The sequence below is a fragment of the Pteropus medius genome, unplaced genomic scaffold (assembly GCF_902729225.1).
Source record: "Pteropus medius unplaced genomic scaffold, Ma_sr-lr_union100, whole genome shotgun sequence".
NCBI classification, from domain to species: Eukaryota; Metazoa; Chordata; class Mammalia; order Chiroptera; family Pteropodidae; genus Pteropus; species Pteropus medius.
The window spans coordinates 19,993,083-20,006,167 of record NW_024347791.1 but is presented as its reverse complement, the minus strand read 5'-3'; the positions used below and the strand labels follow the sequence as shown (position 1 = coordinate 20,006,167).

Below are 13,085 nucleotides of genomic sequence, written 5' to 3'. Positions count from 1 at the left end.
GAGAAATTAGGTTGTTGCCTCGAGAACCCATGATCAATCTTGTTACTAAAAGTGAGAAAGTCAGGTAATTTGTACCTGTTAGAAGCATTATTCACAAAACTAAACCTGAATCTAAGCAAACGTCTAAATAATACTCCCAATTTTTAAGGAAAATTCGTTCTTCCAATCATTTTTATGGCATCAAAAGGAAGGAGACAGACAAATTCAAGAATGAAATTCATGCTATTGAACAACTGATTTTGTTTTTGCAATGTAGCAAAGCAAGAAAAAGAAGGAATTCAGAAGAAAGAGATCATTCTAGATTAACAGAGATTCCCAGAAACATAACAATGAAATCAGTGGCTGGAACTTGAGTACTAGTTTGAACAAACTGATTTTAAACATTTTGAGACAATTGAGAAATTATGAATGTTACAGCATTAATGTAAAGAAATAATTGCTAAATGTCTTAGATAACTGTAATAATGGAATTGTGCTAAAGGAGAAAAAATTCCATAAATTTAAGAGATGTATATATCACTATATAATGCCCTGAATGTTCTTGATAGTTTTTCTTTCCCTAAAGTCAACTTCATCTGAAATTAATATAGCGACTCCAGTTTTCTTTTGATTAGAGTTAGTATGGTATTTCTTTCCTTAGGGAGATTTAAGTTTCTGGCCTATATACTTTTTCTTTAGCCTAAATTGTTTCCCTCTTCCTCCTCCCCACCCGCCCACTCCCAGTTTTGGAAGTTTTTGTTGACCTGTCTTCAAGCTCACTGTTTACATTATTTTTTGTTTGAGGAGTTTTTTTGTATTTTCTTTTGATCCTTTCTTAGAACTTCCATTTCTTTGCTTATATTATCCATCTATTCTATTTCTTTTCTATTAGATTCCTTAACTTAATCATAGTTACTTTAAATTCCTTGTCTGATAATTAAAACATCTCTGTCATATCTGAGTTGGGTTCTAATGCTTGTTTTTTTTATTTCAGACTTTGTTTTTTCTTTCCTTTTGTTGTCCTTTAAATTTGTTATTGTTGTTAAAAGTCACACATGTTGTGTTAGGTAATAGGAACTGAGGTAATTAGGCCTTAAATATGAAAATTTAGGTTTATCTGTCCAGGAGTTGAGTTTTGTTTAATTTTGTACCTATGGATATTAGGAGCTTCACAGTTCTTTAGGGAAAGACACAATCTATTAAAACTCACATAAGAAACAGTCTCAGTAGAGCTACATCTATTAACATAGTTGATTCAATAATTAATGGCCTCCCAAAAAGAAAAGCACCAGGCTCAGGTGGATTCAGCAATGAATTTTACCAAACATTTAAGAAATTATACAAATTCTTTATAATCTCTCCCAGAAAATAGAAGCAGAGAGAACACTTCCTAACTTATTCTGTGAGGCCAGAATTGTCCTAGTACCAAAACCAGACATTACAAAGCAAGTAAAGGAGCAAGGCAAGAATGTCCCATTTCACCACTCCCATTCTATACTTCTGTATGTCAAGACTTGTTTTATACCATAGGATATGGTCTGTCCTGGAGAATGTCCCATGTTTATGAAGACTATATATTCTCCGTTGGCTGTCATGTTCTACAGATGTCTTTTAGGTCTACTTGATTATAGCATTGTTCAAGTTTTCTGTTTCCTTATTATGATCTACCTTGCTTATATATGTCCACTATTGAAAATGGACTATTGAAGTACCAACTATTATGTTCAATGTTTTATTTCTCTTCAATTCTGTCAGTCTTTATGTATTTGGGGGCTGTGGTGCTATGCACATATCTCTTTGTAATTCTTAGTTTTGCATGGTAGATTGACCCGGTTATTATTTAAAATATCTCTGTTTTATTTTTCTCTAGTAATATTTTTTGTCTTAAAGCTTATTCTGTCTGATTAGTATAGTCACTCCAGCTCAATATTGATTGCTGTTTAAATGATATATTTTTCCATCCTTTACTTTCAATTTATTTGTATCTTTTAATCTGAATGTGTCTCCTATAGACAGTACATAATAGAATATTGGCTTTTTGATATGCAACCTGAAGTTCTGTGCATTTTTATTGAATTTTTAATCCATCTATACTTAATATGACTATTAATATGTTTACATTTACATCTCTCTGTTTTTTGTTTTCTATATGCTTCATGCTTTTTTTGTTCCTCTGTTCTTCCTTTTCTGCCTACTTTATATTAAGTGAATATTTCCTAGTATAACATTTTAATTTTTCTAATAAATCTAATTATACCTTTTTAATTTTAATAATTTATATCAGTAGTCATAAGGATGTAGAAGAGAAAAATGAGTCTATCCCTCATTGTAGCTAAATCACAATTCCTAGGATTTCTGATATTCCCTTCTAGAGAATAGTTATTTTCAAATACTAAATGAATCACTATCATTACCAAGGAATGTTACTGATGGGAGTATGTTCTATCATAGGATAAAAGGGAAAAGCGGTTGAGAACCATTGTTTCATATTAAGTAAGAGAGTTACTAGGAACACTTTTTGAGTTACTAGGAAATATAAACAACCACAAAATATGGCAGAGCTTCATCTGTATTTAAATATATTACAAAACTGAGATATTTAATATTAGTAATTCAACATAATGTTTAAGGAGTATATGTATACAATGAATATATATTTATATTGATATGTATATACATTATACATATATTTGTGTACCTATGCATATTTATATATAAGCATATATATGATATATATCTTATATGTGTATTTTTTACATAATAAGTAATCTGAGGTACTGAATCCAATTAGTTGCAAAAAAAAAACTTATGGTTTTATATTCGTCAGTACATAAGATACTTTAGGTCAAATTCAAACATAGGATGAGAAATCAGTTTTTCAAGAAAAGCCACAAGTCAATTTATATGTTAACCTACTTGTCGTTGAGGCTTGGAGAAAATGGAGAGGCTCTGATTAGGAATTAAATCTGTCAAAGCAGACAACCAGGATACCTAGATTTGAGGACGTTCCAAATTTGCTCTGAAAAATTCTCCACAGCATTGTCTATAAGAAGCCTAACAAAGCTTATTGAAGTATGTGCTTGAGAAATCATAGCAAAAGGTATTATCTCCTTCCTGTATGTATAAGTTCTCTATTGGTTACCTAGATCATTTCAGAACACAGATGGGAGTGAAAGGTTGTATTAATTCCAGGAAAGTCCCTTTGCCTGACTCCTTGTCCCATGGAGCAAATGCCTCCCTCCTCCCACTCCTGCCTCCAAGTTCAAAATTTGCAGAAATTGAATTAGATAGTATTTTATTTTTAAAGTTATCCTTTTTTTTTTCATTTAATTTTGGAAAACTTATAAGTTTAGAAACTGATTATGTGTAGGGGATGAAGTAAGTCTTCTGGGTTCCTTGCGTCCCTGGTTATCAGAAATCCATAAACTTTTTCCATAGCAAAGCATTTTTGCCCATTTCCAACACTGGAATATTCCTTCTTAGTCTTTCCATTCTGCCTTTCTGAAAGTCAGACTACAGATTCCTCACAAACTGTAAACTTTGAATTCTATCAACATAATGCAATTGTCTATTTGCACCCAAAGAGACATTCAAAATGACTGCAGAAAACAGATTATTTGTGGAATAAACATTTCCTATTTCTAAATGAATACGTTTATTATAATCTTAAAATATTGATTTTTAATGTTTAAATGGATAGAACATTAAATATTGAAAAGTGATATTTATATGTTGTACAGGTAAGATCATTCTCTAAAAATGAAGTTATGTTAGTCATAAAATAAACTTTGAATTCAGTTTTCAGATAAATGTAAGTCTCACTATTTCCAATGTTTTAATAAAACAATAGGCTTTTCCATAGCATGAATAATAAGCTTTCATTTTAAAACTCAAAAATTGTCAAGTTGAAACCTAAAAATGCCTAAAAGATTTTTTTTTAATTTCATCACTGGAAAAAAAAAAATCTTACTTTAGAATTGGTTTTAGCCAATAAGTCTCAAGATATCATTACAACAGATCAAGTGTTCCAGTTTCTCAAGTTTATTACTGAAAGTGCATGTAGTTCAGTTGCTGACTTGAGAATCTTTTGAAAAGCTCTAGCGAAAAATTTAGATGAAAAAGAAGTTAATTTTTTTTTTAAAGGCAAAGCAGGTAAAGCTATTTTTAACTCTAAATGTGTTTTTGCTTAAAGCATGTTACAAAGCAGTAGTAGGTGATAAAGAAATAGGGGGGGAAAAACCACTCACTATAAAAATGTTTATTATCTGAAGATGAACATCTCTGAATTCTGGTTCTTTCTTTAAAAAAAAACAACACTAAATTCTTACAGCTGGATTCAAGTTATAGGACATATGTACAAGAATGAGCTTTAATTCTTGTTTATTAATTATCCCTTCTGCTATGCTATATTAACCAATCAAATCACAAGGGCAGCTCTGTTTTAAGGGTTATAGAATAGACTTTTCTTGATGTGGGAAGCTCCAAAGTCATATTGCAAAGACATGGATGCAGGAAGAGCTAAATAAGGAGGGCTAAAATATGCATTGTAAAGGAATGGAAACATTTCTATAACAACTAAAATAGCACAATCCAAATTTATAATTCTGGTGATACTTTTTTATGTAGATTACATAATAAATTAAATAATTTATAAATAACATAGTTGTATGTTTTTATATTTTTTTCAAAGAATCTAGAGAATCAGTAGTTAGGATAATATATTCCTTAGCTGCTTTGTTCAAATCCCAGATATCTCAAATGTGTATTTTAGTGATTATTGAAGCCTATTTATGATTTATTTTCTAACAAGCTCTTATAGGGCTAATGTACTAATCTGTTCATTAAATGAAAACCTATATCCTTTTAGCTTTCTCAGCTAGAGTCACAGGCGAGAATTAAGACCTAACACCTTAAGGCATCTATTTGGTGTAATGAATTAAGTTTTCTCCTATGCATCTAGAATGGTACTAGCTAAATATCATGCTTCACAAACTTGAGAATAAAACAATAAATACACTGTATTAAAATTATGTTTCACTTTTTAAAATAAAATTAACTCAATCTGACCAAATAAATTTTAATAAAGTATTTTAAGTTCTAGTTTTTGTTGAACATCTAGTGATCAACATAATCAGTATCATGCTTCATTTATGTTACAAATGGACCTACAATATAGATTAATATAGCCAAATATTCACATCTGCAAATGTGAATACTGCACTAAGTCACAAGTTTCTCTAGAACCATAAATTCAAATGCCAAAGGAAAAAAGAAAATGGATGCTTGTCACTATTTGGTAATGATACTATTTGTACATTAATCTATTCCATTTTTACTATATGAAAAGGATTTTGTATGTTAAAAATAAAACCAAAAATATATTTGTCCTTTTTCACCTAGCAAATTCTGTTTACATGTTCTCTGTACTCTAAAACAATTCCTACCTTTCAGTTTTAGTGGTGCCACAACCCAGAGTTCACAGCATTTAGATGTCATCACGTTTCCAGTTCGGGTACGAACAAAAGGTTCAGAGAGGCTCATCAATTAAAGATTGTCAGATTTAGCAAATAAAAATTTAGGTCATTCAGTTTAAGTTTCAGATAAATAACACATTTTTTTTAATATGAATATGTCCTAAATATTGCAAGGGGGCATCATTGTTTATATGAAATTCAAATTTAAGTGTGTGTCCTGTTTTTATCTGGCAATCATACTACATTAGCCATTAAAGATAATATTTAAGGTATGGTTAAAAACTGTTGAGCACAAAATCTGATTGACAAATTCACCAGTGTATTTTTAAAAAATGTATTTTTTTGTTGGTCTTCTTTGTTCCGGGTTCTCAAAGTTGCCAAATTGCCAGACCCACAGCAAGCCACTTCCACTCTGATCAAATGGTGGAATATTCCTGAGTCTTTTCTATTTTGTACTCTGCCTTTTTCAAACTTTTGGCTAGCCCTCCCTTATTGTCCTTCAACACACCACAGTGTCCAGAGACAGAAAAGGATTATTTTTCCTCACATGCATCTTTCTTTAAAAGCAATTTTTAACAGAAGACTCTAGAATTCCTCTCTTCCTTCATTGGCTCAGAAACTGGTTGCATTCCTAGGCAAAAACCAGTCATTGACAAGAGAAATCCAAACATCATTGCTCATATAGAACAATTATGACCCAAGTTCTGTAGTGAAGGAGTGAACTGATGAAAACTGGAGATACAATCTGCTACATAATCCTATTAACTATTCCTTGTAAGCCAACTCTTCTGCTTTCCAAGATAACAATTTTCTCTGACTTTTCTTTGTCTTCTTTCATTTCTACATTCCTTTCAAACACAGTTGTAAGAATTTTTCAAGGAAGACAAATAAAGCCAGGCATTATTCTTGGTGCTGTAGATATTTCAGCAGATAAACTCTCTGCAATCCTCTCCTAGCCCTCTCATCCTTTTCCTAAATCAGCCGTTGGCTCCATTTGCTAACTAAGAAAATAGAAGTAATCAAATGGGAAGGATTTCATCTGTGTTTACTTAGATTTTGCTGCCTCTCTTCTGTTATATTAGAGAAAATACTTTTTTAAAAAGAACAACTCCCCTATATATGTTCCAGGTCCAGGACTGCATCACTCTTGCCTTCTCCATGTCTTCCCTCTTCCAGGTAATCAGTCTCTTCTCTACTAATATGTTCCATCAGTACATGAACAATTTATAACATCCTCCTTTTTGAAAACACATTCTCCCTTAACAGATGTATATTTTTTCAACAACTGCTCAATTTCTATACTTTACTTCTAAACAAAACTCAACAATATTGTATATATGTTTTTCCAGTACTACATATTCACTCTTTTACTTACTTCAATATGGCTTGTGAACTTCATATTCCATTGAAACTTCATTTGTCAACATGATTAATAACCTTCTTTTGAACAATTCCAGTAAACATTGTCACACTTGCCTTAGGCAATCTCTCATCATGTTCTACACTTGACCACTGAATTCTTCCTTGGTTCCATGATGTCTCCCTCTTTTCTTTTGTTTCTATTTTATTTTGCTTTCTTTCTCAGTTTGTATTTGCCGTCTTCTTCTTTGAGGGATTCTTTAGGATTTGTCACTGGCCTATATTTTCTTCCTGCTATATCTTCCCCTTTGGTGATTTTATAAATTTATATGGCTTTAAATGTCAAATATAGGATAATAATTCCCAAATCTACATCTCATTGAACTATAGCTTTATACATCTCATTGATTACTTGGTATTTCCACTGAAATATCTCATAAAGCATGACAATTTAACAAAACAGTCTCTCAGTTCTCCTTTCTTTTTTCCCACTGAAAGTCAGTCAATCAGTTCACAATCCTGTTTCTCCTCTAATCTTTCTCATCTCAGTGAATTTCTAGACATACCACTCAATCATTTTAATCCGAATTCTTCCCTCTCATTACCAGTCACATTCATACAAACACACATAACTAACTTGTCAGTGCACCAAGTAAATTCTGGTGTCTCAACTTAAAAACTATATTAATTATTTTTCTCTTTACCGTCACCTCAGTCATCATCATTTTCCATTTAGAATACTGCAATGTCCTCCTCAGAGGTTTCTTTTTTCATTCTTGCCCTCTCCGATTCATTTTCCATAGAATAATCAAACTGATTTTTAAGAATGTGATCATGTAATGTACCTCTGCTACCTAAAATTCTTCAGTGGCTTCCATTTGTGCTCAGAATAATGTCCAAATTCTTTCCTATGGCCTATGAAGCCCTAAATAATTTGCCCTTTGCCTATCTTTTCAACCTTATCTCATACCACCTCCTTTTGTTCAGTGTATTCTTACACAGAGGCTGACAGTTGATAAAGCATAACAAGTACCTGTTTTACAAGTTTTAAAGAAGCATTAAGACCTTGAGTTTTATGTTGGGATCTTATAGTTTAGCTTATAAAACTAAACTGTCCATATATTCAATATATTTTTAATGCCTTTACCAGTTCTTGGTCCAATGAAACAGCATAGCACATCTGAACCAATAACATTTGGAATTGTAACTTGAGTTTCACATTAGGATAGTACTCTTGAGTATCACCTCAGGTTCAGTTTGACCTCAGTTTCAGGGTCCAAAGCACAATTGACCTGAAATAGAAGAAATTTAATCACCTCACATTTTTGTGCCCAACCTTATCATTGCTACTTATTCAAATATGTTGCTATTTCAGTTCTAACTATTCAGCTTTAAATTTTGCTTTGACAAGTCCTTGGCACATCACAGACACTGAACTTTTAAAAATAAGACACAGTCTTTGCTCTTAATGAGCTCTCAGTTTCAAATTTCCCATCCCTATCCCTCATGCCTTTTATTCCATGCTCCCATCCCTATCTGTCCACCCCAGCCATACACACAGTCTTATCACTATTCTTCAGCTTGGAATCCTATTTCACTCTTGCTTTTCTAGAATCTAATCAACACATAGTCTGTTAAATTCTGAAGTCTGGAATTAGTTTTTCTGGGCCAAAATCAATGTGTCAGCAGGACTACATTCCTCTAGAGGTTCCAGAAAACACAATTTGTTACCTGTCTTTTACAGCTCCTGCATGGATTAGGGCCTGATTATGTTTGGGTCTGCCCAAAGATTAGTCAGCCTACCACACAATGACTTTGTGTAGCCTCTTAATCTCTTTCTTCTATAAAATGAGGCTAATCGAGATACTTTCAAAACTGAATGAAATGAAAAGAATTAAAGTTATATCAGAGGCAATTATACCATCTTCTAATTTACATTTATTATTAGCTTTATGGTTTAATATGAAAATTTTTCTTGATACTTTCTATACCACAATTTTTCAAGAGAAAGTGTTTTTTAAAAAAGTAAATTACTTGTTCATGTTTATATGTGACTGCATCTAATTGCTCTTTGAAGTACACTATTTCACTGGCTTTTTCCATTTTGGTATTTTGGGTTTGGGGAGGTTTTTAGCATATAAGAAAAGGCAATCAAGTCGCTGATTGCCCAGACATAATACCACAAAGGCAAACACAAGTATATCTCATAATGTTCTGAAAATTCATTTCGAGTGGATTGATGAGAATTATCTAGACTTTGCCATTGGAATATGCAGACATCCTTGTTCTAACTTAAATTTATGAGCCAAAGCATCTCTTGCATTATATGTGAAAATAATACTGACAAAGTTAAAGAGGAAATGTGCTTCTTTTAAACTAGTCTAAATTATATACCTCAAGGTCTCTGAAAGTTATTAAAACAGCTAAAGCTTTTTCAGAATATCTTAAGTAGAGAAAGCTGTCAAGTTGGTGCAGGCACTTGAGAGAGGGTTTGCTTTTTATTAAGATGGAAAAACTGATTGAAACACAATAGCTTAACTTTATTAGAGACCTAGAGCAGAGTTTTGAACAATAAATTTATATCATAAGTATAGCTAAGGAACTAATTCCTCTACTTTTGACCGTAAACATCATACGCTATCCCACACTTGTGTTTAAGTTATTTTATTATACTAACATTTTTAAAAGAGCCTAGAATGTTATAAGTAGAATTTTTTTTTTCTAAAGCAAGTTTTCATATGAAGTGTAAACGGCTAAGTAGAAATCTATCTTTATATTGCCAAATTCCAGGACATGATATTTATTTACTATAAAATATATCTTAGGATATTTAATTCCAGATTTTAGATTGTTGGCTACTTTTCATTATTTAAGTCTCAATTCAGATGTCATCTGCAAGGAGAAGCCTTTCGTGAACACCTATTACGAATTAGTATTTTCTACCCAGTTACTTTCTGTAACATCACCCTGTTTTACATTCTGCATAATATCGGTCTCTTTGAAATTACCTGTTCATTACTGTCTGTCTTTCCACAGCATGTAAGCTCCCTGAAAACAGAGACCCCTACACCTCAAGTATCTAACAGAGAACCAGTTCTTCTAGGCATTTAATAAATACTTGAGTAAATGAAAGACCAAAACAATTTGATGAAGGTAAAAATACTTTTTGGACCTTGGACTTTTATGATTACCTACTGTCTGACATAGTTATGTTTCCAGGATTGGAAAACTCTCTAATGTCGTTCAATACTCAAGAAGTTCCCTGGAGCTTGGCAAATTTAGAAAACATTAGAGATCATTGCTCTCAAAGGACCTTGGAATGCAATTCTAGTACTGATTGCAAAAGAAAGTAATAGGGTCTATCTTTTCTAGAAACACAACCTAACAAGAGTTTTACCCTAGACAATTTTTTTAAAACTTTTGTAATGAGACAAGATAGAAAGAAAAGACGACTTTTTTTTCCTTTTGGCATTTTCTCTGACATAAAGGTTATGACTTGACTCAGACATATGTGGGAAGATAATGGACCTGTAAAAGAATTTCCTGTATTACTTGAAATACTCTGTTGTACCTCTTTCTAAAGAATACTACAAAAATTTCCTAAGTGTTTGTTCTAGAATTTAAGCCAGTGGAAAGATTACATTTGGTGTCTTTCCTAAATGAATGTATATTATTTAAAGCCTACAGCACCTAGTATTCCTAGGTGGTCTCCTATCCAAGTACTAACCAGGCCTGACCCTGCTTAATTTCCGAGATCAGATGAAATCAGGCATGTTCAGGGTGGCATGGCTGTAGCCCAGGCCTAAATGAATATTTGTACCCCCTTCAGTACCAGTACATTTTGTAAAGTGCTCTAAAGGCTTGCCAATATAAAAGACAATGCATGTTAGAAATTATGATTTCCATTCATGAATTTACGTGTGTATGGATTGAATGTTTCTAGAAACAAAACAAGAAAAAAATGATGACTATTTTAGTAGTTGTATTTATCCATATATAGGGTTGAATTTATTGTTTGGTTAATTTGGCCTGTTCTTCCACTAACTTATCACAGAAACAGGTAGAGAAAATTGCCAAATTAATACAAAATTATGAGATGTAACTTTTGCCTGCTTGTATCTAACAATCATAATTTTCCTGATAAAAGAGAACCACCTCTCCCACTCTCATTCCTTACAGTTTTGAAGGAGATAAGTCCACTTAGCTCCAGAAGTTGGTCTTAATTAACATTAAATAATCACCAAATTTCAGTCCCTATCCCCAAGTTAGATCAAAGAAGAGAAGAGAGAGAACATCATATAGACCTTGAATCAAGCTTCATTTGAAATTAGTCCTATCCCTGGATTTTCCAGTTATGTGAGTCAGTAAATACTCATTTAGCTTAATCTTTTATGTGTGAGTTCATTTCCACATAAAACTAAAACATTATTAATTAATAGTCTTTGTGTTTTACAGGTACTACTATTAACTTTCTTTAGAAGATTAAGTTTAAGACGAAAGTCAATGTACAAGATTAAAATAGATATATCTCAAGATTTTAGAATATTCCCTGTGAAGTAATGCGAAGTGCAAATTTCCTTGTTATGGCTGAAATTAAACACAGGATCTCCAACTCCCACAAAAAGTTACATGCACTTAAAATATTTAAGTATGAGAAAAATAAATATATATGTGCATTTTGTACATAAACGAATAGATACAACAGATAGGAGTAAAGAGAAAATAGTGAAAGTAATTTACTGGTTTAGGAAAAATCTCACTGAGAATAAGCGAAGCTATTACACAGACATGTACAGCTAATAACAAAGATCAATTCCCTATACATTTAAAGCCACAGAATTGTGTTTTATAAAGTTTTAAAAAGTCATATGAACATTTAAAGAGATATTTAGAAAGTCATGACATAAGAACCCTCTGGCATTGACTCTCTAGATTGAGACCAACATATTTGGGGGAAAGGAAAGCCAATCACTTAAGGAAAAGAAGACCTGCTGACCCTTGATTGCACCAGGCTCAGGCAAATGAATGGCCACCTCCTGGTATAGTCACAACTTTCTTCTCCTCTGTATCACAAGCTCCTTGAAGCAAAGTCTAGTCATAGGCACCTTCATAACCTCAGCATCTCACTTAGTGACTGGCACAGAGAAGACATAGGTAAAATATAGTATGCTTGACTTAATGAGTATATAAATGAATAAATGTATGAGTAAATGGATTATTTAGCTCCTACTTTGAGTTTACTTATATCTTGTGAATTTCAAGTCATCAAATAATAAATGCCTTTCAGATAGTCACTTGAAAAATCCAGCGTAAACTACAGAGTTGAATATTTTATCTCTTTGTAAATATTTATTGTCATCTGGAACATCCCTGTATCTGATGATTCTGCTGTTTGAACATAAATGCAGAAAAAGAATGGAATTACCTATTAAAATAGCCATATATTCTGTATTGGCATTCCTGAAATATGCTAAATAATTAACAATCTTGTCAACAAAAATCACCTAACTAGTGTAGCAATCAAATATCTTCAAAAATATGTAAATATTTGTAGTATTCATTATCTTCTCAACAACTTAATGCTGATCTTTTTTTCCTTCCATTTAGGAAATTTATGAACTATGTATTTCCTAAAAGATAAGATATATTTTTAGTTTTTTACTAAGAAGCTAGCTCTTTTACAATTGTCTTTTGGGAAATAAAATAAACTGAAAAGATATTACCGAAATACATAATAATATTATCCAATGATTGTGAATGTTAAGACTTAAGAAGAAAATTGTTTGGAATTCTGAAGCCAGGATTAACTTGAACACAACATTGCCCTTTAAACACTAAGCTTTTTATTTTCAGGATATATCCAAGGTAGCATATAAAGGTTTTGAAAAAGTAATTTCCCTTAAAAATGAAAAAGCAAAACTTTTGCACCTAACCGTAAATAACCCAAGACTATGCTCTAGTCTGGACCAAATTCACTTAGACTCTTCAAACTAATTCTCTCTGCTCAGACTTTTATAAGGGCAGAATAAAAATTAAGATAAATAGAGCAACATATCAATAATCTTAATAGAAAAATTTATTTTTAGAGCTCTTTAGATTTCAGGAAGAGCTCTCCTGCACTTTACCTAATTTGAACTTCTAAATAGCCTCTCTGAGAGTCACAAGAATGGCCTCTTTTTACCGCTTATGAGCAAATGATTCATCCACTGTTTATAAGTACAAGATTTCATAAACCTTTAATAGAAGGCTCTTTACAACACAAATTACCCAACA

The 13,085-nt window shown here is 32.1% G+C and overlaps 1 pseudogene; it reads right to left on the bottom strand.

Annotated features, from left to right (window-relative positions):
• Positions 1-10,490: 10,490 nt before the first annotated feature.
• Positions 10,491-10,609, bottom strand: LOC120615335 (uncharacterized; annotated as a pseudogene).
• Positions 10,610-13,085: the final 2,476 nt, after the last annotated feature.